Consider the following 7,929-nt stretch of genomic DNA (forward strand, 5'->3'; position numbering starts at 1 on the left):
TTTTCAGCATGTCAAATTCTTCTAAAATACTCGCTGCTTTAATTAACGGTTATAACAATTCAACATGCAAATTACTAGCAAAAGATTATTCATGAAAGGTATGTAGTTTAGAAACTCTCTTATAAAGTGTATGTTTAAGTATGCTTTTAGAACTCAAATTAAATGTAACCAGAGTGCGTACTGATTCTGTTTGCTTCTATTATATGTTATCTTATCCTAACACTTGCTAAGTTAACTTCTTTGGTTAGTCAGTTAGTTGCAGATAACTCGCAATATGTGCAAGCATGTAGATTGATCACCCTAAGCAAGCATGCCCAAGTTTGCAGTGGAGCCTTATGCCACGAGACTACTCCATGGGAGGGTATCCTAGTTATATGGATGACGATTTTCATCGACCTAGATGGGAGGAGTCTTATGACTATGGAAACCTAGGATGGGACCAGTTCTACTATGATTCAAACTCTGCCACATCCGATATGATGATGCATGCTCACATCATTGACTCAGGTATGTCATTAGAAGATGTGATTAGACACTTGCTATTAACAATAATTTTTTTAGTAGGAGATTCGCGACCTCAAGGAGAGCTTTAGTTTTCAAACTGAGGTTGAAGTGGATCTTCAGAGTTTGAGAGACTTAGTCACTCAACTTTCTGATTCAGTTGAGAGAGGATGGGAACCCCTATTACATACATCTTATGACATCACCAAGGCGCACAACGATGAGGTAATCTATGTTGACGTTGAGGATGAATTGGAGGATAGCGTGCCATGTTTTGGACTAGTTTGTGAGGACTATTGAGAGTTTGAGCCTAAACCCATCGATTTGAAGGTGATAGAGTTAGAGGTTGAGAAACCTCGCCCTGTTCTACCGTTTGGTATATCGTATATTTTTTAGTTTTGTTCATCTTGTTTTCAATGTTGGGATTGGTATCCTAAATCTCTTTGTAATTTCGTAGTTTGTAAACACTGTATAAACATATTGTTGTTAATAAAATAAGTGTTAACATATACTCAATCCAATGAACAAAGATCCAAGGTTATTTCATGTAATTTAAACAAGTATATAGAGACAGACAAGTTGATCTTGTTTAAATGATAACCTAAATGGTCTATAGTAGATAGATACGGTTGCGTACCTTATCCTTGTGTACTACGGATATGGCCCGCTTTGTAGGTGTTATAAGTATTGTAAAGTGCTACAAATGATCTAATCCTGATCATTCATATAAAGACATGCAAGCAGGGGTATCATGTATAAAGAGTTTGTATAAGACCGGACCACGAAATGATTAGTCTCTTTATATAACACCGTTAATAATAGAGACTTACATTTCACTAGGATGACCATAGGTGACATGACCTGAATCCTGAGTGAGTTGCGAATTTCTACTCATGAAGGCGGTCCTTTGATTTGTATGGGTGAGAGTGGCCAGATTGCCAACTCAACAAATCTACCATTTTGGGGATTCGTCTGACTGGAGAGCTGGGAACATAGCTACACAAGACGAAATTCACTCATTCCTTGATACAGGGGCAGGTAGATAAATTGCTCCCTTAAGGGCTGATTTCGAGTCTTGAACATAGTGGCCACATCCCCTCCTGGCCTGAGAGGGACGTGGTCATAATGGGACTATGACTTATTGTTCATTAGAGAAATTAGTGGTACTTAAAGAGTTAAATGTAACTATAGGGGCAAAAAAGTATTTTGGCCTAGCGGTACTTACGAGCAATTTGTGAAGGGTCATTGCACTTATGAATAGTTATATTTAATGGACACAAAAATATATCTGTAGTGCAAAGAGTGCAGCTGTCGGTCTTTAGTGGAGTGCCCGACAGTTAACAGATGGTGAATAATATAATTAAAGAGTTTAATTAAGATGTACCGTTGGAGTTTCAAGCTACAGGTCCATGAGGTCCCCTTGGTAGCTCAAAAGAATTTAGTTGAGAAACAGTTTTTGGATTAATTTGAATTGTTCAAATTAATAGAGGAATTTAATTATATATGATATAATTAAACTATTTCAATTATATGTGTTTTAATTATATGTATTTGATACATTATAGCTTAATGGGAGGAAACAAATATTTGATGAGATTATATGTTATATTTGATATAACATAAAATTTAATATAAATATAATATGATAAGTTAGTTATCATATTTATTTATATTATATTATTATTTGAATAATAAGGAAGGGACTTACAACTCCCTTCCTCATCTTTTCGGTTATTTTTTATGACACGCGGAATAAAAGAAAAATAGTTTTTCTTCTTCCTCTACGTTTTAAACCTTGTTGTTGAACGATTGAAGAAAGACAAAAGATTTCTATATCTTTGAGTGTTCGTGTGAAAAAGCTTTCAATCTTTCTCCTCCATATTAATCTTCCCCTCTAAACCAAAATAGTCAGAGCCCACCACTCTTGGGTTCTCACCCTGAGAATACCAATGCAACACTGTGGTAGTGTCCAGATTTTTGTTCGAGATCTATCTTGAAGTGTACGTGCCTATTCGGGGGATATTTACGAAGAAAAGGTTCTTCAAAAGTAATATTTCCTAAATTCTTTTCTTGTAATAGCATGATGTAATTTAATTTAAATGCATATCTATTTGTATGTTTACTGTAAACTTTGGATTCGATAATTAATAAAATTTGGTCAATCAGCTTCCGCTCAAGGTTCTCCTCATCAGAGTTCCTTCACTCAAGAGTCAGTTGAGTCAGAGTCTTTATTTTCTGAAGAGTCATTCCTTGAGTCTTTTGATTCTTTCTTTTTACCATTTTTTTAATAATACGAAAAATACCGAATTTGACCTGTCTAGTTCTCTTCTAAAGATGAAGAGCCATATAGCCTTACCAGGCTTTATCGACTCATCTAAGAAAGGACCAGAGAAATACAAGAATTTCTTTATGTCTTGATAGGGGATAGGTCAGGTCGAGCAATCGACATTAAAAATTTGCTTTTCTTGGAGGGAGCCAGGTGATAAAAATTTATTGTTTTCTATATTTGTTTTCTAGCTTAGGTTTTTTTGTTTTGTTTTTGTTGTTGTTTTGTAGGGATGACCTAGAAGAGAGGAACATCTTTCTAAGAGGCGAGCCCTACTACTACCACCATCCCATGCGCGACTATGTTTTCAGGGGAGGTTTTCTATTCCCTTAAATTTTTTTTTTTTATTGAGTAATACTTGAGATATATTGAGGACAATGTATTACTTTAAGTTGGGGGTGTGGTGCATGTTGGATAATATATTAGCTTAGGGTCCTTGAGCACTGTGCTCGGACAATGCTTGTGTGCTATGATTACCTTGTTAGCTTGTTTGCTCTATTGTTATCATGATAGTTTATGATGCACTCTTCCTGTAATAAAATTTATATGAAAGAACGTTAGGAATGCATGATCATGATTTTAGCCCAATTTAAAAAAATTTTCTTATCTATCATGCATCTTTAAGTCATTATTTTATGATATTAAAGCCTTGCATGCTTAGAATTAGGTTATCTGGTTTGTACTTCTGTTGTCACCCCGAAAAGTCCACCTTTGACTTAGGAGTAACCATACTTGTTGTAGAGCGAAAACTAGACAAAGTTGATAACATAGGGCCTACTGTGAACTAAAAAAAAAAGATAAGAAAAAGAAAGAAAAGAAAATTAATTGCAATTTTGAAAAAAAAAATGCATAAAAAATAAGTTATTAGTTGACATGCCTACAAAAAAAAAAAAAAAAAAAAATGGTTTGCATGTGTGCATGGATAGAGGTGAAAAGAGCCACCTACGTCGTGTCTAGATAGGGCTCGAGAGAATAAAGTGATAGGTTCCCGATGGTTGGGTGTGAAAGCTAGCCCTCTAGGTAAAATAAATGCTTTTATGTTTTATGTGTGTGTGTTTAGACACCCTTATCTTAGTGTTGTCTTTTTTTTTTTTTTTTTTGCAAGTGTTATATGTCCGAGGTTGATAACTGAACCAAAGTAGGAGAAAATGAGATGAGAACCTTTTTAAAATTTTTCAGGTTGTGCGAGCTTAACTAGTAAGACTCTAGGCTCACTCACGCATGAATAAATTAAGAATTATTCTTAAACTTGTGCTTCATTGATTGATCATAATTGATTTTTTTTCTTAATTTCAAATTTTATTCGATTTGACTGTTGAGATTGGAGTAACAACATTGAAGTTAAGCGAGCATATCTTTGATTGATTTATATTCTATTTTGTATGTTCCTACCTTGCTCGAGATGAGCAAGAATTAAGTTGGGGGTGTTTGATAGCTCTCAAAAAGAGCTATTATTCCTAGTTTAATTTGAGCTCGTTATCGGATTTTACGTGTTTATTTCCCTATTTTGTAGGTACTGAGCAACAAAGAGGTAGAATTGTGATTTGGAGTTGATCAGAGTTAATTTGAAGCAAATTGGAGTTGATTTAAGCATCCGGGCTTTAAAGGAGTTAAAAAGGCCAAAATACCCTCGCTTCAGCGTCGCAACGCTCGCCTTATACGAAGTCCCGATGCTCGCCTAATGTTTCAAGGCAATAGCCTGATGTACAGGGGAGCATTGCAATGCTACTCCTAGCATTGAAACGCTCCGAGTTGGCAACAATGCCAATATTGCAACGTTTCTCTAACACTCATATCCTTTTTTGTCGAGTGTTACAACACTGTTTCCAACATTGCAATGCTGCAAAGATTTCTATAAATACCTCCCTTCGTCTTTAGGTCAAGATATGCTGAATTTTTGGGCTAAATTGATGGAAGTCGAAGTTAAATATATATATATATGTATGTATATATATATATATGTATGTATATATATATATATATGTATATGTATATGTATATGTATGTATATATATGTATGTATGTATGTAATGTATATGTATATATATTTCTCTTTGTTTAAAGTTTGATTACTTTGTATTGATTAATTTGTGAATTTTTAATATTTTTCTTTTAAAATTGTTATGATATTTGTCTTTGTTTAAAGTTTACAATAAATATCATAGATATTTGGTATTTAGTATTTTAATTTTATGATATTTTATTTATTAGTCATGTGTTGTATATAAATTTACATATTTTTCATTAAAAATAAAAAAATAAGTTATAAGCCGATAATCCAACCCAACCCAACTCGAACTTTAAGGATTGGGTTGGGTTGGGTTGGAAACTTTATTTAGGTCATTTGGATTGCCAATCAAACCAAATCGAATTTTCGAGTTGGTCCAAAAAATACTCTCAACCTAACCCAACCCATGTACATCCTAGAATATAGTGTCTTTAGGTTTTTTTTTTTTTTTTATCTTTTTGTTTTGGTTTGTAATCGATGGATTGGATGTTTATCTCATATTTGTTTATGAATTAAGAGGTAACTTCTATTTATTCTTTGAGCAATAGCCCTATGTGTAATTTCTTGAGTTTTCTATATTTAAATTGTGACGTTCTTTAATTCTATGTTTTTCTTTGAATCTTGATGAATTTAGATTTGCGTTTGTGTATTGGACTGACGACCCTATCATGATTGCATATCTCTACTAGTTAATTTTGAGTTCGCACGTTTCTTCGTAGTTCGCCTAAGCTTGATTTTACCCAGTAGCAATGGTTGAATGCGTATGCTTGAGATTTATAAGTTGTCTTTGAATTTTGGCATTGCATGTTTAATCTAGATTCGAAAAATAAATTGGTTAATTGAATGTGGCATTTCCTAACTTTTAATCGACGCGATTGAATCCTTATTCTTAATGCATATATTTTTTTAATTTTATATGATCACTAAGAACCCAGTAGATTTGAGAGCATATAGTTTAATTAGGGCATGGTCTTTCCTACCATAATTAATAATTAGGACACTTGATTGATTTCGATTTAATTGATTGTCGACTTTTGTAGAGATTAGTTAAGTCAAATCGATTTGGTAGTCGTGCATGCATAGAATTGAATGTTTGTTTAATTATCGATTTTCATGATAGAATTTGCATAGGATTCTCTCTTGCTCTAGAAATTAAATAGACTCCTATTCTAGATTACATTTACCATTTTATTTTAATTTCACACGTTTTTTCTCGTCCACACCAAAACCCCTCATCTACCGCTCTAGTTAAAAAAATTAATTTAATGAAACAAATCGCGCTTCCCTACGGAATGACTTGGACTTACCATTGTTACTACGTCTTTGTAGTGATAGGAATAGTTCGGTATACACAAATTTTCTTTTGATCAAGTTTGAAGCTTATTAATGACGTAATTTCGAGCCTGTCAGGTACTGAAAGTGTTAATTTTAATTTTTTAACTTCTTTGGATTGAATTAATTTTGCATGAAATTATTGTTCAAATTATTTGATAGCCAAAAGTATATTGATTTGCTTAATTGGGCCCACGCTAGAGAAAATATTTTAATTAGTTTTATTAAACCCTATTCAATCCTCTAGGGTTGTCAGATCCTACAACTTTGACCTTCTTTTCTTTTTCTCATTATAGTCCAATTTTCTTTAGAAGTAAATAATTTTTCTACCTTTTTATTATTTAAACACTAAAACGTTGAATTAATTTTCTGATTTTATGTTGAACATTAAATATATTCATTTTTCTTGACAAATTTTAAAATTTAGCAATTTTGTATATTTAAATGGTATTTGAATAACTCAAATATAAACTTAAGTTTTAATTATAAAATATAAACTTTAACTAAATGTCTCCGAAGAAGATGTTTGTGCCAAAAAGAAAAAAAATCAATTGTAAATTTGTATTTTAGGAAAAAGAGTCCAAGTGCCATAAGAAATTGAGACCCCATGCGGCTCACGTGATGTTTAAATCAGACACTTGTACATTATCATAGTTTGAGCGACTATTTTTCTCGAAAATGTAAATTCATAACATCTTCCTAGGAAGATATTCAATTCATGTTTATAATTTAAAACTTTAACTTTGTAATTGAGTGATTGTCGTTTAAATTGATAAAGTTGTTAAATTCTAATTTTTATAAAAACTAAATATATTTATTTTTATCATAAAATTATAAAATTAATTTAACATCTTAAAATCAATTATAAAATTAATTTAACAGCTTTAAAACCTTAAAAAGGTTTCACTATCCTAAATTGAAAAAAAAAGTAGGAAAACATTTAATTGAAGATACAAAATAACTGAAAAAATGTGAAAAGAAAAGGAAAAAAAAATCGATATTCATAAACAAATTTAATTTTTTTAATCAACATAAACAAACTTAATTAATGGGTTGCAAAATGCAATCCAAAGAACTAATATAAATAAATTAATAGAATATTTAGATTTTAGTTTCTTTTAATTTTGTAAAAAATTAAATAATTTTTAACATAAAATTAGAAAGTTAATTTAACATTTTATTGTTAATCTAAATCTTAAAAAAATTTCAATGTCCTAAGAAAAAATTATTTAACTTTAAAGAAAAATGGACTAGAAAGAAAAAAAGAAAAGAGCGTCAAAATAAATGAGGTGAAAAAGAAAATAAAAGAAAAAACATTTGATACATATATATTACAACCCAAAAAACCTAATATAAATATATAAAAAAAGTAGTATTTTCATTAATTTCTAAAAACTGAACTAATAATAAAATATTTATATTTCGGTTTCTGGTAAAGATGGAAGTGAATAAGACACAAAAAAAAAATAATAAAAAAAAAAATAAACTCTATTTTTACAAATAGTTTCGAGACAACTGTTTTTTGCAAATTGTGTCTAAAATCATTCTATTCTTATATTTAATCCATGAACAACCGAAAGATGTTTTGTATTGTGTTTCTTAACTAAAGCCAAAAACCATGCTACATCTTTATCTTCATGAATATTAAATAAATTTTGAACTTCATTTATAACAAAATCTAATAAAGCTAATAGATTTATAGAAAAAGTAGATGCATTCAAACAAATCTCCTTCACTATTAAACGTACATAATCTTAAAAAA

Source organism: Benincasa hispida, chromosome 3 (assembly GCF_027475165.1).
Source record: "Benincasa hispida cultivar pf3 chromosome 3, pf3_genome.v1.1, whole genome shotgun sequence".
NCBI classification, from domain to species: Eukaryota; Viridiplantae; Streptophyta; class Magnoliopsida; order Cucurbitales; family Cucurbitaceae; genus Benincasa; species Benincasa hispida.